Below are 26,382 nucleotides of genomic sequence, written 5' to 3'. Positions count from 1 at the left end.
AATCATGAGTTATATCTTGTATAATAATGACCGATTTCTCGATCTGGTAGGCTTCAGGCGTCGCAACGTAAATATTTGAAAGACAAGCTGCTTCTTCGGGTTGTCCGTCTGTCCGAATAGTATTTTTGTTTTAAGTTTCGTTAATAATCTATAAACTTTTAAGAATTGATTCAGTTCTTTTTTTTTAATGGTTCAATTTTAAACATCTGTGAAGGGACAGCATTGAGATAAATAGGACAAATATTCCCCTTGATCTGAATTTGAACCCTTTAGCCTGCCTAGAGTGAGCTCAATCTTTTTGGGCTAAGTGCTACACTTTACAATCTGGTCAACAAACTAGAAACTTTACAATGCCTACCCTTATTACGATGAATATGTTATACAAATATGTTAATATCTTCTTTATATTCTTTATAGATTATTTATGGTGTATTCGGTTTGTAAGAGTTACGTCACAATAAGTCACCTGGCACCGCGGTATGCAGGTGCGTTTAAGCAGGATCCCACGATGGCAGCGGAGGTGGCGAGCTGGACGTGTATGGCGGTAATATAATGTATGTTCCTTTTTTGTAGTTTTTAAAAACCTTAGTTACTTTACTTTACTTTTTTTTTTGTGCAAATACAAATTCCGTTTGGAGTTTTTTTTTACTTATAGTATTTTATACTTTAGTTTAGTAATGTTATTTAATTTTGGTACGTCGCTTCAATTGCGTAATCCAATTTAGTTCATATTGATTTTAAGTTCAAATTCTTATATTGACCACTTCATTGAATTCAGTAGGGGTGGCTCAATATTTAGTAATTTTAAATAAAACACAAACTAAGAACAATGTTTGTTTTTCTCTCACTGTCACAGTTAATAACAATTCATTTGAGTCTCGCCTTCGATGTTTGCTTTGTTTCGCCGGGTAGAATAACTCCAGAATTCTTCGCTTTGTTCTCGACAAGCTCACCTCAAGCTGCTTAGAGTTGCAAATTCAAAAAGGGCAGATAAAAACCTTCATACTTGCCATTTTGGTTAGCATCATGTCAAACATTATTATTTGTTGAATTGAGTGACTTTTTTTGACAAAACTAAATAGACAAACGAAACTGTGCGAGTGTCATTCTGCCTTCTTAATCAGCTGGTTGAATTCTGCTACCACCTACTAGATGGCACTGTACTAACTCTAAGGGGTGCACATGACAAACCCAACCATCCTTTGAACATCACTGTCAAAGGATGGGAGGGAAAAAGTGCAAGAACTAAGTTAGTCTGCTTCGGTTACATCAGCCTATGCGAACGCATTTGGAATAGGTACCCCATTTGAGAATAAATTTTATTTGAATCACCCGGTGGTTACGACTACTTACTAAGAGTATTCAATTCACATTGTTTAACCGGTATTCTTCTAAAGATCGACATCACTACATCAACCAGAAATAATTTCATTCAATTCTGGTAGCAGGCGAAAATCAAATTAATTCACTGAAATAAGGAAGGTAAAGTCATGGATTTTGGCCCTTTTTCACATCCATAACCAAAAAAAAAAATTTAAGGAGAACAAGTATTTAACCTAATGAATTTGGATTATATTAAATGCCATAACAAAAAGAATTGAAAGAAATCCAATCAGGGCAAACATAATCTAACGCATTTATGAATTGCAACTGTAGCAAAAAGGTATTGGAATGTGTGTGTGTGTGTGTGCCACGCCGGTTCATAAAAACTACATAATTACACAAATGCACACCTTCTTATGTTTACATACATGGAAGTCAAATACTACACAATGCCCTCATCAATAGCATGGAAGTATTGCCAACATGTGGCATTAAGCCAACAATTTTACTATGTATCAAACGTACAGCGGACCTCAGGTATGTGTTTACATTTTACAGTTGAATCCCGATAAACATAATTCAAGGAACACAGCCACGGAATTTGCTTGTTTGTGAGTAAACCTAAAATTTGTCATGCAAATTACGTTCTTCAACAATTAACAATTTTACGAAAACAACATTACATTGAAAATAAAATGTGAAGGAAACTATTGAATAATAGGTGTTTTTTCCAAAATTTTTCTAATGTGAAAACGTAAACACCTTTTGAAAATCTCTCAAAATCTAACTAACTTGACTCGGAATGGAATAATAAATCGTTCACAACTGTTGTTTTTATTACTCGTTTAGCATGAAAGTGACCAGGTGCTGGATGAAAACTTTGGATTTTCAAATTTCGTGAATATATCCTTCTCCCTTTTGATATTAGGCCTTCAAAATAAATATTACCAAACATTTATTTTGAAGGTTATATAATTGTATCATTATATATTCAAATCTCTTGGGTATTTATGGAGGAAACCTCTTACTGCATATCCCATAAATCGCCTAATATATATAGAGATATTACTGAAATGATTAAACAACAAGCATTTCTCGGTCAAAATCAACAATTACCACAAATAAAAAGTGATTACATATGGGTGAAAAGTTGTATGTATGTAAGGGTGGAACGGCCTAAAACATGCTATACAACTAAGAAATGCATAACAAAATAGAAGAAAAAGATATACTGTTACATCAGTTTTCGCAACCATTCTTCCTGACATTTAAACGACTTGGAGGAATATGTATTTTATTTCACATATTATAACCATTAAGAAATTAAATGAAATAACTCCAGACCACTGCAATATTTGATTATTTAGGCTTTCGCTAAGGTGTAATCCACGAACATTTTTATCAAGATACGGGTATATTAAAAGAAGATACCTGTGAGATTCACAACAACAATTCTATAAGATAGTAGATAAACAATATATGTCAAAGACAAGGTTGAGAAATGGGTTGGCTATACAGATGTTCTCAGGGAAGATCATAAAAACATGTTGAAAATCATCTAAAACGCAACGTATTTGGATCAAAGTGTAATAATAAAGTATTCACAATAACAAAGATTGTATTTTATATAAGCGAACTTCGAATCCTTAACTTTCCTGAGTAAACCTGCAAAAAAGGATTTGTAGCAAGTTCAATGATTGCCACTTCTATTAAAAACAAAGTGTCACTTTAATCGGCCTGCTTTTCCTCTTTTTCATTATAAAATTGTGGATTGATAATAGCGAACATATTTTAGGATGTCAACCAAAATTGAAAATGTGTGTGTGTGTTTATAAATATACGTTTAAGATACCCAAAACAATCGTTTAGTGGATTAATATAATTTATCAGGACAACTGAAGGCCTAAATCAGCTATCCATCCAGTAATATCTCAGACGCCAATACAAATATGTGCAATGTTTTGAGAAATTTAAAAACTATAGGAAAAAGGTAAATGGAGTTTGCCATATGCCGTTGGCCTAAGAAATATTTTCAAGATTTGAAAAGAATGAATGATGTGTGAATAACTCAAAATACCTGAGCAACGGTATCCACCATGGATGTCAATCTTGTTTATGATTTTTTTTTTTTTAAATATATCCTTCAACATGATTTCCTTTGCCTCTTTATTCATGATGCAAACATATTAGTTACGAATTGCGAAAGTGGCGTATCTGTGCTATTTCCAAAAAAAAAGTCTGCAATTATATGAATTGATTTATTTAAATGTTTGTTTGACTGAAAGAGTGGTGCAATATAGTTTGAATTAAATTATATTGATGTTTTGCTTTGTATTCAAATATTGTTTCGCAACTGAAATTGTGTTAAAAAAAAAAAGGTTTGTATTTACCCGATTTATATATTTCCTTCTACCCCATATAATGTTATTTCCAGTGATTACTTTCGTCTGTACCAAGCGAACAAATAGCGATATATCTACAAAACTTTGCTTGTTCGCTTATTTATCTTACGAAATCTTGCATCTATAGATGAAAATTGCCTTGACCATTGGTTCATGCAATATTATTATTGGACTTCTGTCCACATAGCATTTCCTAATAAGACAAAATATCTGTGGATAATCTCACCGAACAGCAAAGCCAACCAACCAAAGGCGCTGTGGAAGAATTTTACGCCCGTTTCTTCGCTTCTCTCCCACCGGTGTATCGCCAACGGGACCTCCAACTTTTGTCAGAATGTCGGATACGTTGTTATTTCAAACACATCCATGTGTGTCTGATCCTGTCTTCCCTGTTTACAGGCTCTAACTACATAAATCGATGAATGACAGATCCGCGACCTTGTGTACAACAATTCCCTGCCTTGTGTCACTAGTTTCAAATGGGTATAGGTGTACATATGTTACATAGGTGCATATATATATTTTATATAAATATATGCATATATCTGTATACCAAGAAGGGAAATGCACCCATGGTCAACGACAGTCACAACGTGACAGCTCAAGAATCGTAATCAAAAGTTTGAGTCGCCTAACATGGGATGCTTCTCTTCGTATTCTGACTTTACATTTCTGACTTCTGTTGCTGGCTTCCGAAGACTGGTCACCTCTGATGAGAAAGTGAGTATGTCCAAGGCAAAGCATTTTTCGAATTTGCGATTTTTGATTGCTACTTCGGGGAGATTTCCTTTCACACTAGGTTTCTATTCGGGCTTAAAAACTCTACTAATTATGTGGATGATACCTGTCGATGGCTTTTTGATTCGTTTCCAGCTAAACTGGTTATATTTCTTGGCTCTTACTGCTTGAGGTCGCGAGCATGGTATACACCCAGAGACTTTCCCTTCAAATCCTCTAATTCATATAGGCAGCTACCTACAGCGCGTACTACTCGGCATTTGACAAATTTTTTACTCAACTTCGCATTAATGTTCTTACTAAAATCGCTAAGTTGGTGGTTCCGATGGTAAATCTCCTGACCAGGAACAAACTTAACTTTCCGTGACCGTATATTATATTTCTTTGCTCTGGAATTGTGGCTTCTCTCTAAATTTTTCCTAACCTCGTTTCTAATTAACTCCAATTTCGAATCTTTGGGCAAAGCATTAAATTCTGGGTCATTCAGGCTTTCGAGCTGTTTAGCCAATCTATACACACTTCCATGTGTAATCATATTGCTGCCAAATAATGCAAAATATGGAGTCATCCCTATCGAAGTGTGAACCGCGGATCGGAGAGCACACTCTATAGCGGATAGGTTTTGATCCCAATCTCGCTGATCCTCTTTCAGATAAGACCTGATTGCTGCCAGTATGGACTGATTTACGCGCTCTGACTGATTGGCCTGTGGGGAATACAATCCAGTTTTGAAGTGTTTAACCCCATATGCCTCTAAGAACGCCGTAAAGTCTTTCCCTACAAACTGTTGGCCGTTATCTGACGTCAAGATTTCAGGGACTCCAAATTTATGGAAAACTTCGTCCATTAAAAATTTAATTACACTTTTGGAGTTGGCTTTAGCTAAGGGTTTCAGCAAAACGAACTTCGTGACGTGATCCAGCACAATGAATATAAACGAATTATTCGCTTTTGATCTCACATACGGGCCCAAGAAGTCTACGTAGATCTTCCAAATGGTATATTTGTATTCATTGGCTGCTGCATATTCTGATAATTGGCCTTAGACTCTTTGCAGATAGTGCAATTTCTCACGAATTCCCTCACTTGCACACTCATGCTTGGCCAGTAATATAACTGTTTGAGGCGCTTCAGCGTTTTATGGAAACCACCATGAGCTGTTGTTGGGGAATTGTGAGCTAGTTCTATGGCCTTTGACGTCAAGGTCGCCGGAACCCAGAGCTTCCAGACAAAGTCTTCCTGAGGTATATCCACCGTAACCGGAATCGTTCTCTTGTAGATATAACCATCTTTGACCATCAAATCTGGAAGGCAGTCTTGGTTCTGCTCGATTGTCTGGATTTTCGCCACATACTCATCATTTTTAAAGTCCCCAGCCCCTAGGTCTACTAGACTTTCCATCTGGTCCACAAGTTCTTCTAGATTATATCGAGAGAGAACATCCGGTACCACATTTTGAGTTCCTCGACGGTGTTCGATTTCAAATGAATGGCTTTGCAGAAGAAGACTCCACCTAGCTAATCGCCCACTTAGCTCTTTATTCGTCATTAGCCATTTTAGAGACGAGTGGTCAGTGATGACAGTAAACGGCATGAGTTCTATATAAGGCCGGAACTTCTTTATTGCCATCACGACGGCTAGGCACTCTCGCTCTGTTACCGAATAGTTTTTCTGGGCTGGAGTCAACTTCTGCGACATGTATGCCACCGGATGCTCTCCTCCCTCTTCGTCTTTTTGGAAGAGAACTCCCCCAATTCCCAGATCCGAGGCATCGCACTGCACGTAAAAGTGTCTTTGGAAATCTGGATGCTGTAACACTGGGCTTTGTGTCAGGGCATGTTTCAGCTTTTCAAATGCTGCCTTAGCTTCGTCTCCAAATTCGAACGACCGCCCTTTTTTGAGTGTAGAGAATATTGGTGCCGCTAGAGTTGCATAGTCCGCAATAAATCGGCGGTACCAGCCTGTCATCCCTGTAAACCTTCTGACCTGTCGAGCATTTTTAGGGTAACTGCAGTTAAGAATGGCCGACACCTTTTCTGGGTCCACTTTTAATTGGCCTCCACCCACAATATACCCTAGGTACCTCAATTCTCTGAAGCAGAACTTCGATTTTCCCACGTTAATTGTCAAATTAGCTCTTTTCAAAAGGCCAGCCACTTCTCGCAGAAGGCTTAGGTGAGTCTCAAGATCAGGCGCCACTATGAGCAAATCGTCCAAGTAAACGAATACTCTCTCACGGAGGTGCCCTGGAATGACCTTATCCATCAACCGACATAACCTTTGGGCCGCATTACACAGCCCAAAAGGCATGACGGTATAATGATATAAGGGCCTTCCAGGGACAGTAAACGCCGTCTTCTCTCGACTTTTCATCTCAAGCGGGATTTGCCAGAAAGCATCCTTTAAATCCACGCTTGAGATGAAATGAGTATCCCCCAGCCTACTGAGCAGACCCTCGATATTTGGGAGCGGATAGGCATCCTTAACAGTCACGGCATTGAGCTTCCTAGCGTCCAGGCATAGCCTGTTCTTAGTGCCCTTGCGCACCAAGGTAACAGGACTATTCCATGGACTCTGGCTTGGCTCAATGACCTTCATGTCAAGCAATCTATCCAGCTCCGCAAACATCAGGGCCTGAACAGCGGGCGAAACTGGGTAGTGCCTTTGCTTTACCGGCTCTGCATCTGCCGTGTCAATATAGTGGGTCTCTAAACTGGTTTTGCCCAAGCCCAACTCAACGAATGAGGGAAACTGTGCGATTACCTCCTCTAATCGCTGTTTATCCCCCTCAGAAAGCGTGTGCATTGTTGGATCAACGGCCTCCGCCCCCATTTCGTCTTCCATTGACAAGCATTCGATGGCAGCTAACATCCTAAATGACCTCATGAAGTCAACTCCTAGATAGAGTGCTCTGCTCAAGGTTGGGACTATAAAGAATTCCACTTCTTTCTCTATTTTATTTAACCTGATGCTAGTGCGAATTCTTCCTACAACTTGATGGGAGGTGCCATCGGCAGTCTTAATCAGGGATCGATAGGGATATATTGGAATATTGGCACGTTCTGCCAGTTCGACTCCTCCTCTCCCTAGACAAGTGACAGTGGCCCCACTATCCAATAACCCTTCAACCTCTTCAGAACCAATTTCTATCCGTGCATACAATCGTGTATCCTTTCCTTCATATAACTTCGCCTCTGCGATCTGGTGCCTTGTCTTCTTTCTATCTCTAAACCTCTTTCTAGCTCTCTCAATTCTCTTAATCCTACCTAAACTAGCGTTCTTCCTCGCTGTGCTTATTCCTATTAATTCATTTCCCTTAAATCTATTTACTACTGTACTGAAATTCATTGTTATTAATTCATCTACTTCAGCATTCTCAACATCTAACCTATCTTCTATTACTTCATGATCTCTACTGTCTAAATCTTTCAAGCCAATTCCATTAAAAATCTTTTCCCTAGCCGCCTCATATTCCCGCAGACGGACAGGCCAGGGTTTAATTTTCTTAAATCTAGCTGCAAAATCTTCATTCTCCTCTACACTATCTCTATTCCTTTCAAGAATCCTAATTCCTAGTCCCTTCCGCTCCTCAGGGTTCGCTAACGGGGATTCGGCTGAGCCGGACGTGCTATCCCCTTCGCCGTACCGGTCTGCTGGTTTCCCTGGCATCTTGGACAGTTTGGCTTTGCTACTTTTTCCAACCCACAGCCGTAGCAAAACAAGTTGCGAGTGGCAGACGGGCAATTCATGAACCCGTGCCCTTTCTCCCGGCAGTTCCAGCATAGGTAATTTGATTGCCTCGATATTGCATCCACTTCCCATTCCTCGGGAGCTCCATATTCGAGGGAGTGAACTCGAGGAACATATTGCTGTCTGTTGATCTGAGTGGCCGGGCGCTGATACCCCAATAGTTGCTCGGCCTTCCGGCATTCTTCTCTGAAATGTTGCAAACCGTATATCTTTACCGGGAAAATCAAAGATGCCATACTGGGCTTCAGGTTGTTTTTCATCATGTCGATGAACATGCGCTCCTCCATCGGCTCCCTCTGCTGGTGGCGCAATTGCAGCATCGCATTGTAATAGTCCTCGAACACCTCTTGTGATCCCTGCCGACGATCCATCATTTTTCGCTGCACATCAAAATCGCTTTCAAATTTCCTAAATTGTGCTAAAAACGACTGTTTGAGAGCTTGGAAACTGTTCAATCGTCCTAATCGACGTTGCATCCAGTACCAACCTTCCGCAGCCCCCTCCAACAGTTGCGGGAATTTCACTAAAACCTCCTCGTCGCTAAACCCATAATCTTCCTTCAGCTGCTCCAAACGAAAAATGAAGTCTTCGGCTGTTATTGACTTGGCAGACCCATCAAACTTCAACTTCCATTTATCAATATAATTTCGCCCAACGACATACCCTGCATACGCTGTAGGTGGCACTTGCTGCGGTGGGCCGTTATTTGTCGGCGGCTGCTCCCACTGGGTCCACCTTGTTGGATAGAGCTGTGATGGTGGATATTGTTGTGGCTGTGGTTGCGGAATTTGTTGTGGCTGTGGTGGAGGATATCGTTGTGGTGGCGGAATTGGTTGTGGCTGCTGTGGAGGATATTGTTGTGGTGGCGGAATTGGTTGTGGTTGTTGTGGAGGATATTGTTGTGGTGGCGGAATTGGTTGTGGCTGCTGTGGAGGATATTGTGGCGGCTGCGATGGAGGAAATTGTGACGCCTGAAGTGGAGGAATTTGTGGAGGAGAACTTTGTGGGTTTGGTTGCCCATTTTCCTGGGACCATTGTTCGGCACTTTGGAATGCCGAACCAGTCTGTCTTTCAGCTTCTTGATTGGCCTTGTTTCCAGTTTGGGTAGGGCGGCTGGTATTCTGTGCGAAGTCTGTATCTTCTAAGGTCTTTTGCACCAGCTGCGGCACTAGTATGGTTAACTTTTCATTCAATAGCTTTATTAGTTCCCCTTGCCCTACCTTAACTGCCGAATTGATAACCTCTCGTAGTAGAGGGTCCACAGCGGATTCCTCATCCCGCTCTAGAGGTACCCGACTTCTCTGCTCACGCGCCGCTTGTCGAATGTTCTGCGCTGTAATGCTGCTAAAATCGGGGCTTTCCGGCGTAGCTCCCCCCACTGACGAGACCGACCCGTGTTCTGATTGGGCTGGGCTTGACGTTGCCGACGCCAGACCTCCTCCCCCCACCATCGTGGTATTTGCGCCTAATGCTGTTGCCGCCGTGGTTGCAATCCCGGCACTATCCGTTGTTACCGTGGTCATATTCGTAGCCATGCTGGAACCGTTTGGGACACTATCATCTACTTCATACGACTTGGCTCGAGTTTTCATCCCTCTACTCTAACTCCGAAATCACGAAGCCTATCTCTGTACCCCCGATAAGGACAACCAGGTTTACTGTCAAGACTAATAACACAGCACAAACGCGTATTATAAAAGAAAATATATGTTTGAATTAAAAAAAATACGTTTTTAAACTCCCTTAATGGCATACGAGTTCCAAATCCCTTACAAAACAAAAATTTTCCTCGAAGTCAATTTCCGCTACTAATTATATAAAAAAAAAACAAAATCTTTTTCTCTATTATAGCTGAACTAAATCGGATACCAACACAATTATCGATACTAAAGGCTTCGAAAACTTAGACTTACACAGGTGGTTTAACTAACTAATCAAAAAAAACCATATCATGCCCTAAAAAACATGCACACGGAAAAATACGTATATTGTAAAAACACTCACTCGGCCTCCAACCGGTAAATGTTCAAATTTCTTTCTTTTATCTTCACGACTTGTTGCCAAAATAAAAAAAATGAAATTCGGGACTGATTTGTTCCCTAGCGGACAAAACTCGAGGACAACTGGATCACTCTTCTTGAGTGAACCCAGGACTCCCTTGTCTGGTAGCCTGAAACGATAGTACTTTAGCCGGACAGACAGGTCATCAAATCAGTTTGGGCTATTTACACTAGTTACAGAAACTATCCGTATATTCTCCTTACTTTCAGACTCGTCGCTACCGATCTGTTACTTTAACACAGAGGTATGCAAATCGGGACTTACAACTCTTCATGAAAAGAAAAACATTGCCATCCCAACCCCATCCTACCCCTCTGAGGTCGAACACCCCGCTCTCGGTTGTGACTCATCACAAACCCACCCACCGGGCCTGGAGTGTCCAAACACCCAGGACGTAGGACAGCGTAAGGAGTGGCATTAAAAAAACAGAAGTAGGACACCTGATTACTCAGGCCCCATGTTGCGGGCGCCATTTTTGTCCTGTCCTAAGGGACCTCTGCTTGTGGAGCAAGAAACTGTTCACCGCGATTGCTGGCAAGTCGTTATTTACCCGGACGTTAGCTCAGCCTTTGGGGCCGCAGTTCTTGCTGGTGAACGAGCTTCTCAGCAGAGTGGACAAAAAACCATTTTCTATTGCCAGGTTGGATAATAATACAAAAGTTTATGGCAACAATGTCGTACGAGAATGTAAACAGACTTGATTATTGGTTATGATTAGTTTCATGGCGCTGGTTAGTTGTTAATAACGCCGGGGAAATCCCACCCCACCATGGTATTCCCATTCCCCTACTCATATTGGAATACCCCTACTTTACACCACCTGTTTTCGTCTAAGTTTTCTTACCTTTGAATTCTCTTAGTTAGCCATTATGAAAAATCACAAAATTTCAATAAACATTACAATAGTTTTTATTAACTTCCATTTTCAGTTACAAAAATATCATTCTTATTGTGAATCCTTTCATTTTACGTTACCGAGACGATTCATAATTGCAACGCTAAACTACTATTAAATCAAAATTCAAAAAAAATCAATATGTATATTTAAACAACTAATTTTATGCTTCTTCTTCCTTCTTTTTAGGTGAGGACTGGATGAGGTAACGATCTGCGGCTTTCCCGAGCAGAGGTACTGGCGATGGATCGGGAGTATTCCCCAAGGTAAGTATGCGTTTTCGTAAGGTGAGTATTTGTAAGGTAAGTAGTCGTAATGTACGTATTTAGCATCTAATTATATTCCAGGAGTAAATTTTATATATATATACATTAAATTCTCTTCCTTTTTTTCTAGTTTCAGAAAGGACAACAAATGTAGATGACACTCCCACTCTGAGCGTCGAGATTACCACTGACGTCCCTATAACCCTAGTCTGAGCTCAAACACGAGTACAAGGATTATCTACCCAATAAGCTGCTAAAGGTAGGAACATGCAAAAAAACTAAACACTTGTTACCCTCTTCTCACTAATATTTTCCTTCTTTTTTATCTTTTTATGCTACCCGGAATGTAACTATAAGCTGGTCATACATCTGTCTGTCTGAGTGGAGCAGTATAAGTGTGAGTGTGGGAATTATACCAAAAGGCAAGCCGGGCTGGACATGCCATGAATCCTGCGCCTCCCACGATGGATTGGATGGGTGTTGGGTGTGGTACCAGGAGTTGCGGCTGCTTATTTCAATATTGTTAATTTAGTTTTAATCTTGGTTAACTTTGTTTAATGTTTAGTTGCGTTCGCTTTAATTTATCTTAGTCTTTTTATTTGTGTATGGAAAATCTCAGTTTTGATATTTTATTACTTAATTTATTTTATCCCTTTTTTTAGGATTTAAGTGTCCTGTCCTGGGTCGAAAATGAAAACCATGATGGTCTATTTTGTGGGTAGGTGTCGCTGTGCTGGCATGGTGGCGTGTCACACGGCTAACGCTCGCCGGATGGTGGGGTTCTTTGCGACACTCTATCCTATAAGACAAGCACTAGAAAAATACATCATGCCAGTCTAGATAAAAAGAAGGAAAATGATAATGATAAACGGCCCAAAAGAGAAACGGAGACTACAGGAAAAAAATAAAAAGGATCAGCACCACACTTACCAAAATGTAAAGAAGTCGTACCTCATCTGGTATTATGACGAGGATCAGCCCTCCCACTGGACATCAGGTCCACCATAGCAACTCCACAAGTTCGGTTGCCCCGTACCTACCTACCCCAGTTATCGTTCCCCCTTTATTTCCTTATATTGTGAGATCTACATGATCTCAGTGAAAGACATATTTTTAAACGTTATAAATTGCATTATGTACATTTTATTGCATGAAAAAAAAAACAATTTTGAATTCCATTAAACGATACTATTAAAATCAATCATTCCATTTGAAAAACATATGTAAATCTTAAAATGCTATGTCGATAAGAATAGAAACATCTACGTCTCCAAAATAACATTTTAATCATGAGTTATATCTTGTATAATAATGACCGATTTCTCGATCTGGTAGGCTTCAGGCGTCGCAACGTAAATATTTGAAAGACAAGCTGCTTCTTCGGGTTGTCCGTCTGTCCGAATAGTATTTTTGTTTTAAGTTTCGTTAATAATCTATAAACTTTTAAGAATTGATTCAGTTCTTTTTTTTAATGGTTCAATTTTAAACATCTGTGAAGGGACAGCATTGAGATAAATAGGACAAATATTCCCCTTGATCTGAATTTGAACCCTTTAGCCTGCCTAGAGTGAGCTCAATCTTTTTGGGCTAAGTGCTACACTTTACAATCTGGTCAACAAACTAGAAACTTTACAATGCCTACCCTTATTACGATGAATATGTTATACAAATATGTTAATATCTTCTTTATATTCTTTATAGATTATTTATGGTGTATTCGGTTTGTAAGAGTTACGTCACAATAAGTCACCTGGCACCGCGGTATGCAGGTGCGTTTAAGCAGGATCCCACGATGGCAGCGGAGGTGGCGAGCTGGACGTGTATGGCGGTAATATAATGTATGTTCCTTTTTTGTAGTTTTTAAAAACCTTAGTTACTTTACTTTACTTTTTTTTTTGTGCAAATACAAATTCCGTTTGGAGTTTTTTTTTACTTATAGTATTTTATACTTTAGTTTAGTAATGTTATTTAATTTTGGTACGTCGCTTCAATTGCGTAATCCAATTTAGTTCATATTGATTTTAAGTTCAAATTCTTATATTGACCACTTCATTGAATTCAGTAGGGGTGGCTCAATATTTAGTAATTTTAAATAAAACACAAACTAAGAACAATGTTTGTTTTTCTCTCACTGTCACAGTTAATAACAATTCATTTGAGTCTCGCCTTCGATGTTTGCTTTGTTTCGCCGGGTAGAATAACTCCAGAATTCTTCGCTTTGTTCTCGACAAGCTCACCTCAAGCTGCTTAGAGTTGCAAATTCAAAAAGGGCAGATAAAAACCTTCATACTTGCCATTTTGGTTAGCATCATGTCAAACATTATTATTTGTTGAATTGAGTGACTTTTTTTGACAAAACTAAATAGACAAACGAAACTGTGCGAGTGTCATTCTGCCTTCTTAATCAGCTGGTTGAATTCTGCTACCACCTACTAGATGGCACTGTACTAACTCTAAGGGGTGCACATGACAAACCCAACCATCCTTTGAACATCACTGTCAAAGGATGGGAGGGAAAAAGTGCAAGAACTAAGTTAGTCTGCTTCGGTTACATCAGCCTATGCGAACGCATTTGGAATAGGTACCCCATTTGAGAATAAATTTTATTTGAATCACCCGGTGGTTACGACTACTTACTAAGAGTATTCAATTCACATTGTTTAACCGGTATTCTTCTAAAGATCGACATCACTACATTAACCAGAAATAATTTCATTCAATTCTGGTAGCAGGCGAAAATCAAATTAATTCACTGAAATAAGGAAGGTAAAGTCATGGATTTTGGCCCTTTTTCACATCCATAACCAAAAAAAAAAATTTAAGGAGAACAAGTATTTAACCTAATGAATTTGGATTATATTAAATGCCATAACAAAAAGAATTGAAAGAAATCCAATCAGGGCAAACATAATCTAACGCATTTATGAATTGCAACTGTAGCAAAAAGGTATTGGAATGTGTGTGTGTGTGTGTGCCACGCCGGTTCATAAAAACTACATAATTACACAAATGCACACCTTCTTATGTTTACATACATGGAAGTCAAATACTACACAATGCCCTCATCAATAGCATGGAAGTATTGCCAACATGTGGCATTAAGCCAACAATTTTACTATGTATCAAACGTACAGCGGACCTCAGGTATGTGTTTACATTTTACAGTTGAATCCCGATAAACATAATTCAAGGAACACAGCCACGGAATTTGCTTGTTTGTGAGTAAACCTAAAATTTGTCATGCAAATTACGTTCTTCAACAATTAACAATTTTACGAAAACAACATTACATTGAAAATAAAATGTGAAGGAAACTATTGAATAATAGGTGTTTTTTCCAAAATTTTTCTAATGTGAAAACGTAAACACCTTTTGAAAATCTCTCAAAATCTAACTAACTTGACTCGGAATGGAATAATAAATCGTTCACAACTGTTGTTTTTATTACTCGTTTAGCATGAAAGTGACCAGGTGCTGGATGAAAACTTTGGATTTTCAAATTTCGTGAATATATCCTTCTCCCTTTTGATATTAGGCCTTCAAAATAAATATTACCAAACATTTATTTTGAAGGTTATATAATTGTATCATTATATATTCAAATCTCTTGGGTATTTATGGAGGAAACCTCTTACTGCATATCCCATAAATCGCCTAATATATATAGAGATATTACTGAAATGATTAAACAACAAGCATTTCTCGGTCAAAATCAACAATTACCACAAATAAAAAGTGATTACATATGGGTGAAAAGTTGTATGTATGTAAGGGTGGAACGGCCTAAAACATGCTATACAACTAAGAAATGCATAACAAAATAGAAGAAAAAGATATACTGTTACATCAGTTTTCGCAACCATTCTTCCTGACATTTAAACGACTTGGAGGAATATGTATTTTATTTCACATATTATAACCATTAAGAAATTAAATGAAATAACTCCAGACCACTGCAATATTTGATTATTTAGGCTTTCGCTAAGGTGTAATCCACGAACATTTTTATCAAGATACGGGTATATTAAAAGAAGATACCTGTGAGATTCACAACAACAATTCTATAAGATAGTAGATAAACAATATATGTCAAAGACAAGGTTGAGAAATGGGTTGGCTATACAGATGTTCTCAGGGAAGATCATAAAAACATGTTGAAAATCATCTAAAACGCAACGTATTTGGATCAAAGTGTAATAATAAAGTATTCACAATAACAAAGATTGTATTTTATATAAGCGAACTTCGAATCCTTAACTTTCCTGAGTAAACCTGCAAAAAAGGATTTGTAGCAAGTTCAATGATTGCCACTTCTATTAAAAACAAAGTGTCACTTTAATCGGCCTGCTTTTCCTCTTTTTCATTATAAAATTGTGGATTGATAATAGCGAACATATTTTAGGATGTCAACCAAAATTGAAAATGTGTGTGTGTGTTTATAAATATACGTTTAAGATACCCAAAACAATCGTTTAGTGGATTAATATAATTTATCAGGACAACTGAAGGCCTAAATCAGCTATCCATCCAGTAATATCTCAGACGCCAATACAAATATGTGCAATGTTTTGAGAAATTTAAAAACTATAGGAAAAAGGTAAATGGAGTTTGCCATATGCGGTTGGCCTAAGAAATATTTTCAAGATTTGAAAAGAATGAATGATGTGTGAATAACTCAAAATACCTGAGCAACGGTATCCACCATGGATGTCAATCTTGTTTATGATTTTTTTTTTTTAAATATATCCTTCAACATGATTTCCTTTGCCTCTTTATTCATGATGCAAACATATTAGTTACGAATTGCGAAAGTGGCGTATCTGTGCTATTTCCAAAAAAAAAGTCTGCAATTATATGAATTGATTTATTTAAATGTTTGTTTGACTGAAAGAGTGGTGCAATATAGTTTGAATTAAATTATATTGATGTTTTGCTTTGTATTCAAATATTGTTTCGCAACTGAAATTGTGTTAAAAAAAAAAAAGGTTTGTATTTACCCGATTTATATATTTCCTTCTACCCCATATAATGTTATTTCCAGTGATTACTTTCGTCTGTACCAAGCGAACAAATAGCGATATATCTACAAAACTTTGCTTGTTCGCTTATTTATCTTACGAAATCTTGCATCTATAGATGAAAATTGCCTTGACCATTGGTTCATGCAATATTATTATTGGACTTCTGTCCACATAGCATTTCCTAATAAGACAAAATATCTGTGGATAATCTCACCGAACAGCAAAGCCAACCAACCAAAGGCGCTGTGGAAGAATTTTACGCCCGTTTCTTCGCTTCTCTCCCACCGGTGTATCGCCAACGGGACCTCCAACTTTTGTCAGAATGTCGGATACGTTGTTATTTCAAACACATCCATGTGTGTCTGATCCTGTCTTCCCTGTTTACAGGCTCTAACTACATAAATCGATGAATGACAGATCCGCGACCTTGTGTACAACAATTCCCTGCCTTGTGTCACTAGTTTCAAATGGGTATAGGTGTACATAGGTGCATATATATATTTTATATAAATATATGCATATATCTGTATACCAAGAAGGGAAATGCACCCATGGTCAACGACAGTCACAACGTGACAGCTCAAGAATCGTAATCAAAAGTTTGAGTCGCCTAACATGGGATGCTTCTCTTCGTATTCTGACTTTACATTTCTGACTTCTGTTGCTGGCTTCCGAAGACTGGTCACCTCTGATGAGAAAGTGAGTATGTCCAAGGCAAAGCATTTTTCGAATTTGCGATTTTTGATTGCTACTTCGGGGAGATTTCCTTTCACACTAGGTTTCTATTCGGGCTTAAAAACTCTACTAATTATGTGGATGATACCTGTCGATGGCTTTTTGATTCGTTTCCAGCTAAACTGGTTATATTTCTTGGCTCTTACTGCTTGAGGTCGCGAGCATGGTATACACCCAGAGACTTTCCCTTCAAATCCTCTAATTCATATAGGCAGCTACCTACAGCGCGTACTACTCGGCATTTGACAAATTTTTTACTCAACTTCGCATTAATGTTCTTACTAAAATCGCTAAGTTGGTGGTTCCGATGGTAAATCTCCTGACCAGGAACAAACTTAACTTTCCGTGACCGTATATTATATTTCTTTGCTCTGGAATTGTGGCTTCTCTCTAAATTTTTCCTAACCTCGTTTCTAATTAACTCCAATTTCGAATCTTTGGGCAAAGCATTAAATTCTGGGTCATTCAGGCTTTCGAGCTGTTTAGCCAATCTATACACACTTCCATGTGTAATCATATTGCTGCCAAATAATGCAAAATATGGAGTCATCCCTATCGAAGTGTGAACCGCGGATCGGAGAGCACACTCTATAGCGGATAGGTTTTGATCCCAATCTCGCTGATCCTCTTTCAGATAAGACCTGATTGCTGCCAGTATGGACTGATTTACGCGCTCTGACTGATTGGCCTGTGGGGAATACAATCCAGTTTTGAAGTGTTTAACCCCATATGCCTCTAAGAACGCCGTAAAGTCTTTCCCTACAAACTGTTGGCCGTTATCTGACGTCAAGATTTCAGGGACTCCAAATTTATGGAAAACTTCGTCCATTAAAAATTTAATTACACTTTTGGAGTTGGCTTTAGCTAAGGGTTTCAGCAAAACGAACTTCGTGACGTGATCCAGCACAATGAATATAAACGAATTATTCGCTTTTGATCTCACATACGGGCCCAAGAAGTCTACGTAGATCTTCCAAATGGTATATTTGTATTCATTGGCTGCTGCATATTCTGATAATTGGCCTTAGACTCTTTGCAGATAGTGCAATTTCTCACGAATTCCCTCACTTGCACACTCATGCTTGGCCAGTAATATAACTGTTTGAGGCGCTTCAGCGTTTTATGGAAACCACCATGAGCTGTTGTTGGGGAATTGTGAGCTAGTTCTATGGCCTTTGACGTCAAGGTCGCCGGAACCCAGAGCTTCCAGACAAAGTCTTCCTGAGGTATATCCACCGTAACCGGAATCGTTCTCTTGTAGATATAACCATCTTTGACCATCAAATCTGGAAGGCAGTCTTGGTTCTGCTCGATTGTCTGGATTTTCGCCACATACTCATCATTTTTAAAGTCCCCAGCCCCTAGGTCTACTAGACTTTCCATCTGGTCCACAAGTTCTTCTAGATTATATCGAGAGAGAACATCCGGTACCACATTTTGAGTTCCTCGACGGTGTTCGATTTCAAATGAATGGCTTTGCAGAAGAAGACTCCACCTAGCTAATCGCCCACTTAGCTCTTTATTCGTCATTAGCCATTTTAGAGACGAGTGGTCAGTGATGACAGTAAACGGCATGAGTTCTATATAAGGCCGGAACTTCTTTATTGCCATCACGACGGCTAGGCACTCTCGCTCTGTTACCGAATAGTTTTTCTGGGCTGGAGTCAACTTCTGCGACATGTATGCCACCGGATGCTCTCCTCCCTCTTCGTCTTTTTGGAAGAGAACTCCCCCAATTCCCAGATCCGAGGCATCGCACTGCACGTAAAAGTGTCTTTGGAAATCTGGATGCTGTAACACTGGGCTTTGTGTCAGGGCATGTTTCAGCTTTTCAAATGCTGCCTTAGCTTCGTCTCCAAATTCGAACGACCGCCCTTTTTTGAGTGTAGAGAATATTGGTGCCGCTAGAGTTGCATAGTCCGCAATAAATCGGCGGTACCAGCCTGTCATCCCTGTAAACCTTCTGACCTGTCGAGCATTTTTAGGGTAACTGCAGTTAAGAATGGCCGACACCTTTTCTGGGTCCACTTTTAATTGGCCTCCACCCACAATATACCCTAGGTACCTCAATTCTCTGAAGCAGAACTTCGATTTTCCCACGTTAATTGTCAAATTAGCTCTTTTCAAAAGGCCAGCCACTTCTCGCAGAAGGCTTAGGTGAGTCTCAAGATCAGGCGCCACTATGAGCAAATCGTCCAAGTAAACGAATACTCTCTCACGGAGGTGCCCTGGAATGACCTTATCCATCAACCGACATAACCTTTGGGCCGCATTACACAGCCCAAAAGGCATGACGGTATAATGATATAAGGGCCTTCCAGGGACAGTAAACGCCGTCTTCTCTCGACTTTTCATCTCAAGCGGGATTTGCCAGAAAGCATCCTTTAAATCCACGCTTGAGATGAAATGAGTATCCCCCAGCCTACTGAGCAGACCCTCGATATTTGGGAGCGGATAGGCATCCTTAACAGTCACGGCATTGAGCTTCCTAGCGTCCAGGCATAGCCTGTTCTTAGTGCCCTTGCGCACCAAGGTAACAGGACTATTCCATGGACTCTGGCTTGGCTCAATGACCTTCATGTCAAGCAATCTATCCAGCTCCGCAAACATCAGGGCCTGAACAGCGGGCGAAACTGGGTAGTGCCTTTGCTTTACCGGCTCTGCATCTGCCGTGTCAATATAGTGGGTCTCTAAACTGGTTTTGCCCAAGCCCAACTCAACGAATGAGGGAAACTGTGCGATTACCTCCTCTAATCGCTGTTTATCCCCCTCAGAAAGCGTGTGCATTGTTGGATCAACGGCCTCCGCCCCCATTTCGTCTTCCATTGACAAGCATTCGATGGCAGCTAACATCCTAAATGACCTCATGAAGTCAACTCCTAGATAGAGTGCTCTGCTCAAGGTTGGGACTATAAAGAATTCCACTTCTTTCTCTATTTTATTTAACCTGATGCTAGTGCGAATTCTTCCTACAACTTGATGGGAGGTGCCATCGGCAGTCTTAATCAGGGATCGATAGGGATATATTGGAATATTGGCACGTTCTGCCAGTTCGACTCCTCCTCTCCCTAGACAAGTGACAGTGGCCCCACTATCCAATAACCCTTCAACCTCTTCAGAACCAATTTCTATCCGTGCATACAATCGTGTATCCTTTCCTTCATATAACTTCGCCTCTGCGATCTGGTGCCTTGTCTTCTTTCTATCTCTAAACCTCTTTCTAGCTCTCTCAATTCTCTTAATCCTACCTAAACTAGCGTTCTTCCTCGCTGTGCTTATTCCTATTAATTCATTTCCCTTAAATCTATTTACTACTGTACTGAAATTCATTGTTATTAATTCATCTACTTCAGCATTCTCAACATCTAACCTATCTTCTATTACTTCATGATCTCTACTGTCTAAATCTTTCAAGCCAATTCCATTAAAAATCTTTTCCCTAGCCGCCTCATATTCCCGCAGACGGACAGGCCAGGGTTTAATTTTCTTAAATCTAGCTGCAAAATCTTCATTCTCCTCTACACTATCTCTATTCCTTTCAAGAATCCTAATTCCTAGTCCCTTCCGCTCCTCAGGGTTCGCTAACGGGGATTCGGCTGAGCCGGACGTGCTATCCCCTTCGCCGTACCGGTCTGCTGGTTTCCCTGGCATCTTGGACAGTTTGGCTTTGCTACTTTTTCCAACCCACAGCCGTAGCAAAACAAGTTGCGAGTGGCAGACGGGCAATTCATGAACCCGTGCCCTTTCTCCCGGCAGTTCCAGCATAGGTAATTTGATTGCCTCGATATTGCATCCACTTCCCATTCCTCGGGAGCTCCATATTCGAGGGAGTGAACTCGAGGAACATATTGCTGTCTGTTGATCTGAGTGGCCTGGCGCTGATACCCCAATAGTTGCTCGGCCTTCCGGCATTCTTCTCTGAAATGTTGCAAACCGTATATCTTTACCGGGAAAATCAAAGATGCCATACTGGGCTTCAGGTTGTTTTTCATCATGTCGATGAACATGCGCTCCTCCATCGGCTCCCTCTGCTGGTGGCGCAATTGCAGCATCGCATTGTAATAGTCCTCGAACACCTCTTGTGATCCCTGCCGACGATCCATCATTTTTCGCTGCACATCAAAATCGCTTTCAAATTTCCTAAATTGTGCTAAAAACGACTGTTTGAGAGCTTGGAAACTGTTCAATCGTCCTAATCGACGTTGCATCCAGTACCAACCTTCCGCAGCCCCCTCCAACAGTTGCGGGAATTTCACTAAAACCTCCTCGTCGCTAAACCCATAATCTTCCTTCAGCTGCTCCAAACGAAAAATGAAGTCTTCGGCTGTTATTGACTTGGCAGACCCATCAAACTTCAACTTCCATTTATCAATATAATTTCGCCCAACGACATACCCTGCATACGCTGTAGGTGGCACTTGCTGCGGTGGGCCGTTATTTGTCGGCGGCTGCTCCCACTGGGTCCACCTTGTTGGATAGAGCTGTGATGGTGGATATTGTTGTGGCTGTGGTTGCGGAATTTGTTGTGGCTGTGGTGGAGGATATCGTTGTGGTGGCGGAATTGGTTGTGGCTGCTGTGGAGGATATTGTTGTGGTGGCGGAATTGGTTGTGGTTGTTGTGGAGGATATTGTTGTGGTGGCGGAATTGGTTGTGGCTGCTGTGGAGGATATTGTGGCGGCTGCGATGGAGGAAATTGTGACGCCTGAAGTGGAGGAATTTGTGGAGGAGAACTTTGTGGGTTTGGTTGCCCATTTTCCTGGGACCATTGTTCGGCACTTTGGAATGCCGAACCAGTCTGTCTTTCAGCTTCTTGATTGGCCTTGTTTCCAGTTTGGGTAGGGCGGCTGGTATTCTGTGCGAAGTCTGTATCTTCTAAGGTCTTTTGCACCAGCTGCGGCACTAGTATGGTTAACTTTTCATTCAATAGCTTTATTAGTTCCCCTTGCCCTACCTTAACTGCCGAATTGATAACCTCTCGTAGTAGAGGGTCCACAGCGGATTCCTCATCCCGCTCTAGAGGTACCCGACTTCTCTGCTCACGCGCCGCTTGTCGAATGTTCTGCGCTGTAATGCTGCTAAAATCGGGGCTTTCCGGCGTAGCTCCCCCCACTGACGAGACCGACCCGTGTTCTGATTGGGCTGGGCTTGACGTTGCCGACGCCAGACCTCCTCCCCCCACCATCGTGGTATTTGCGCCTAATGCTGTTGCCGCCGTGGTTGCAATCCCGGCACTATCCGTTGTTACCGTGGTCATATTCGTAGCCATGCTGGAACCGTTTGGGACACTATCATCTACTTCATACGACTTGGCTCGAGTTTTCATCCCTCTACTCTAACTCCGAAATCACGAAGCCTATCTCTGTACCCCCGATAAGGACAACCAGGTTTACTGTCAAGACTAATAACACAGCACAAACGCGTATTATAAAAGAAAATATATGTTTGAATTAAAAAAAATACGTTTTTAAACTCCCTTAATGGCATACGAGTTCCAAATCCCTTACAAAACAAAAATTTTCCTCGAAGTCAATTTCCGCTACTAATTATATAAAAAAAAACAAAATCTTTTTCTCTATTATAGCTGAACTAAATCGGATACCAACACAATTATCGATACTAAAGGCTTCGAAAACTTAGACTTACACAGGTGGTTTAACTAACTAATCAAAAAAAACCATATCATGCCCTAAAAAACATGCACACGGAAAAATACGTATATTGTAAAAACACTCACTCGGCCTCCAACCGGTAAATGTTCAAATTTCTTTCTTTTATCTTCACGACTTGTTGCCAAAATAAAAAAAATGAAATTCGGGACTGATTTGTTCCCTAGCGGACAAAACTCGAGGACAACTGGATCACTCTTCTTGAGTGAACCCAGGACTCCCTTGTCTGGTAGCCTGAAACGATAGTACTTTAGCCGGACAGACAGGTCATCAAATCAGTTTGGGCTATTTACACTAGTTACAGAAACTATCCGTATATTCTCCTTACTTTCAGACTCGTCGCTACCGATCTGTTACTTTAACACAGAGGTATGCAAATCGGGACTTACAACTCTTCATGAAAAGAAAAACATTGCCATCCCAACCCCATCCTACCCCTCTGAGGTCGAACACCCCGCTCTCGGTTGTGACTCATCACAAACCCACCCACCGGGCCTGGAGTGTCCAAACACCCAGGACGTAGGACAGCGTAAGGAGTGGCATTAAAAAAACAGAAGTAGGACACCTGATTACTCAGGCCCCATGTTGCGGGCGCCATTTTTGTCCTGTCCTAAGGGACCTCTGCTTGTGGAGCAAGAAACTGTTCACCGCGATTGCTGGCAAGTCGTTATTTACCCGGACGTTAGCTCAGCCTTTGGGGCCGCAGTTCTTGCTGGTGAACGAGCTTCTCAGCAGAGTGGACAAAAAACCATTTTCTATTGCCAGGTTGGATAATAATACAAAAGTTTATGGCAACAATGTCGTACGAGAATGTAAACAGACTTGATTATTGGTTATGATTAGTTTCATGGCGCTGGTTAGTTGTTAATAACGCCGGGGAAATCCCACCCCACCATGGTATTCCCATTCCCCTACTCATATTGGAATACCCCTACTTTACACCACCTGTTTTCGTCTAAGTTTTCTTACCTTTGAATTCTCTTAGTTAGCCATTATGAAAAATCACAAAATTTCAATAAACATTACAATAGTTTTTATTAACTTCCATTTTCAGTTACAAAAATATCATTCTTATTGTGAATCCTTTCATTTTACGTTACCGAGACGATTCATAATTGCAACGCTAAACTACTATTAAATCAAAATTCAAAAAAAATCAATATGTATATTTAAACAACTAATTTTATGCTTCTTCTTCCTTCTTTTTAGGTGAGGACTGGATGAGGTAACGATCTGCGGCTTTCCCGAGCAGAGGTACTGGCGATGGATCGGGAGTATTCCCCAAGGTAAGTATGCGTTTTCGTAAGGTGAGTATTTGTAAGGTAAGTAGTCGTAATGTACGTATTTAGCATCTAATTATATTCCAGGAGTAAATTTTATATATATATACATTAAATTCTCTTCCTTTTTTTCTAGTTTCAGAAAGGACAACAAATGTAGATGACACTCCCACTCTGAGCGTCGAGATTACCACTGACGTCCCTATAACCCTAGTCTGAGCTCAAACACGAGTACAAGGATTATCTACCCAATAAGCTGCTAAAGGTAGGAACATGCAAAAAAACTAAACACTTGTTACCCTCTTCTCACTAATATTTTCCTTCTTTTTTATCTTTTTATGCTACCCGGAATGTAACTATAAGCTGGTCATACATCTGTCTGTCTGAGTGGAGCAGTATAAGTGTGAGTGTGGGAATTATACTAAAAGGCAAGCCGGGCTGGACATGCCATGAATCCTGCGCCTCCCACGATGGATTGGATGGGTGTTGGGTGTGGTACCAGGAGTTGCGGCTGCTTATTTCAATATTGTTAATTTAGTTTTAATCTTGGTTAACTTTGTTTAATGTTTAGTTGCGTTCGCTTTAATTTATCTTAGTCTTTTTATTTGTGTATGGAAAATCTCAGTTTTGATATTTTATTACTTACTTTATTTTATCCCTTTTTTTAGGATTTAAGTTTTTTTTTTTTAATTTTCTTTTCAGGAACCTTTCTTTTGTCTTTTTTTATCTCTTTTCTTTTCAGGATTTACATATTTTAACCTTTTCTTTCTTTTCAGGAATTTTAATAATTTTTTATTTATTTTCTTTTCAGGTTTAAAGTCTTTTTCGTTCCAATAATTTTAGTCTTAAGTATATTTATTTAGCTGTAGTTTTTTTTATGTGTTTACTTTATATTCAATAAAAGTTTCAAACAAGCATATCACTGTTGTTTTTTTCTTCTTTGCCTGGTGACCACACATCCAATCTTCTTCAGGGCTCAAATCAAAAGGAAAGATTTTTTTATCTCTATCCAGGAAATTCCTCCTTTTACAAAAACTTTTTCTCTCCCTCTTTGTTTCCCCCTTTTGACATTTTTGCCAATTTATCTGGGAACAGCTGTTGCTAATGACATGAATATTTGCTCTTCTTCTTATTATTATAACGCTTAACCCTTAAATATGCGCACACCACATAAGTAGGAAATTTATTTGGCTTTCCAAAATGGGAAAACGCAACGAAATCGGTTGTGTTTTAACTTTTTGGTTTTTTTTCATATTTTCCTTTATACTTAGCCATTTGTTAACCGATTTTAAAAATTTATGGCTTCTTCGAAAGGCATTACTCTCCCCTTTATAATGAAAAACAGTGTGTGCAAATCGGTTGTGGAAAAAGAAGTAATGTCCGTTTAAATTTGAAAATCCAAGAAAGCCCTTTTTTTACTACATTTACCGTTATAAAATCGAAACCCGAAGTGACCCAAAGAAACCAAAGGTATTTTCGTCTTCTATGGACTTCCACAAAACCGAATTTGTGCATCAGAAATCCTGCAAAAAAATTTTGTCCACATTTGTATCACAGTGTAATTATTGCCAAAAATTCTTTTGAAATTGATTTGTTTTTACTTGCTGTGCTGCATTAACAGAATCAACCATGACTCTTTTTCTCGTATTTCAATACATATGGTCTGTTCCAGAACTGCAAAAATCTAATAATTTTTACTACTTTTTTTTGTTTTGTTCGGTAACATAAAGAAAAATTTTTATTGGTGTAAACAGTTAGATTCTTGCAGGTTTTTGTATCATATAAGAATATGCAAAATCCGAAGTCTACTAATGACATATTTTACAGTACATTTTGTATGCTTTTATTAAGCAAACACATGGCGATTATAAAAATTTGCAATAATTTTGTCGTGTAGATGTCTTAAAATATGAAATTTCATAAAAATATGAAATTTCTTGAAATTTTTTTTCAAAGTCCCACACTGTTTGCTGGGGAGATTTTTCCCACAAAAATACACAAAATTCTCCCACAATTCAAGATAGAGAATGTATACTTTTTTCCCATGGGAACAAATTCCCATACGAACTTCATTCAGAATGGGGGGAGATGGGAAATGGGAAAAAAACTCCTACAAAATTTTGTTCAGAATACGAAAATGTGGGAATGGGAAAAAATTCCCAACTCCCATGCGTTCAGAATAGGGCTGATTCTCTATCTTGAATTGTGGGAGAATTTTGTGTCTTTTTGTGGGAAAAATCTCCC

At 39.7% G+C, this 26,382-nt stretch overlaps 1 long non-coding RNA gene across 2 annotated transcripts; it reads left to right on the top strand.

Moving 5' to 3' along the window:
• The first annotated feature begins 1,399 nt into the window (after window positions 1-1,399).
• On the top strand, window positions 1,400-25,937 carry LOC141399766 (uncharacterized). 2 transcript variants are annotated; one of them, XR_012411938.1, is made up of 3 exons: window positions 1,400-1,482; window positions 11,359-14,201; window positions 24,068-25,937. It is a non-coding gene; the product is annotated as an uncharacterized lncRNA (long non-coding RNA). The 2 variants fall into 2 exon arrangements; XR_012411939.1 differs by lacking the exon at window positions 1,400-1,482 and adding an exon at window positions 1,506-1,860.
• Window positions 25,938-26,382: the final 445 nt, after the last annotated feature.

Source organism: Musca autumnalis, unplaced genomic scaffold, assembly GCF_047663935.1.
Source record: "Musca autumnalis isolate F117 unplaced genomic scaffold, ASM4766393v1 scaffold_3, whole genome shotgun sequence".
NCBI classification, from domain to species: Eukaryota; Metazoa; Arthropoda; class Insecta; order Diptera; family Muscidae; genus Musca; species Musca autumnalis.
Note: the sequence above shows the minus strand (reverse complement) of the source record. Positions and strands in the feature narration are given on the sequence as shown.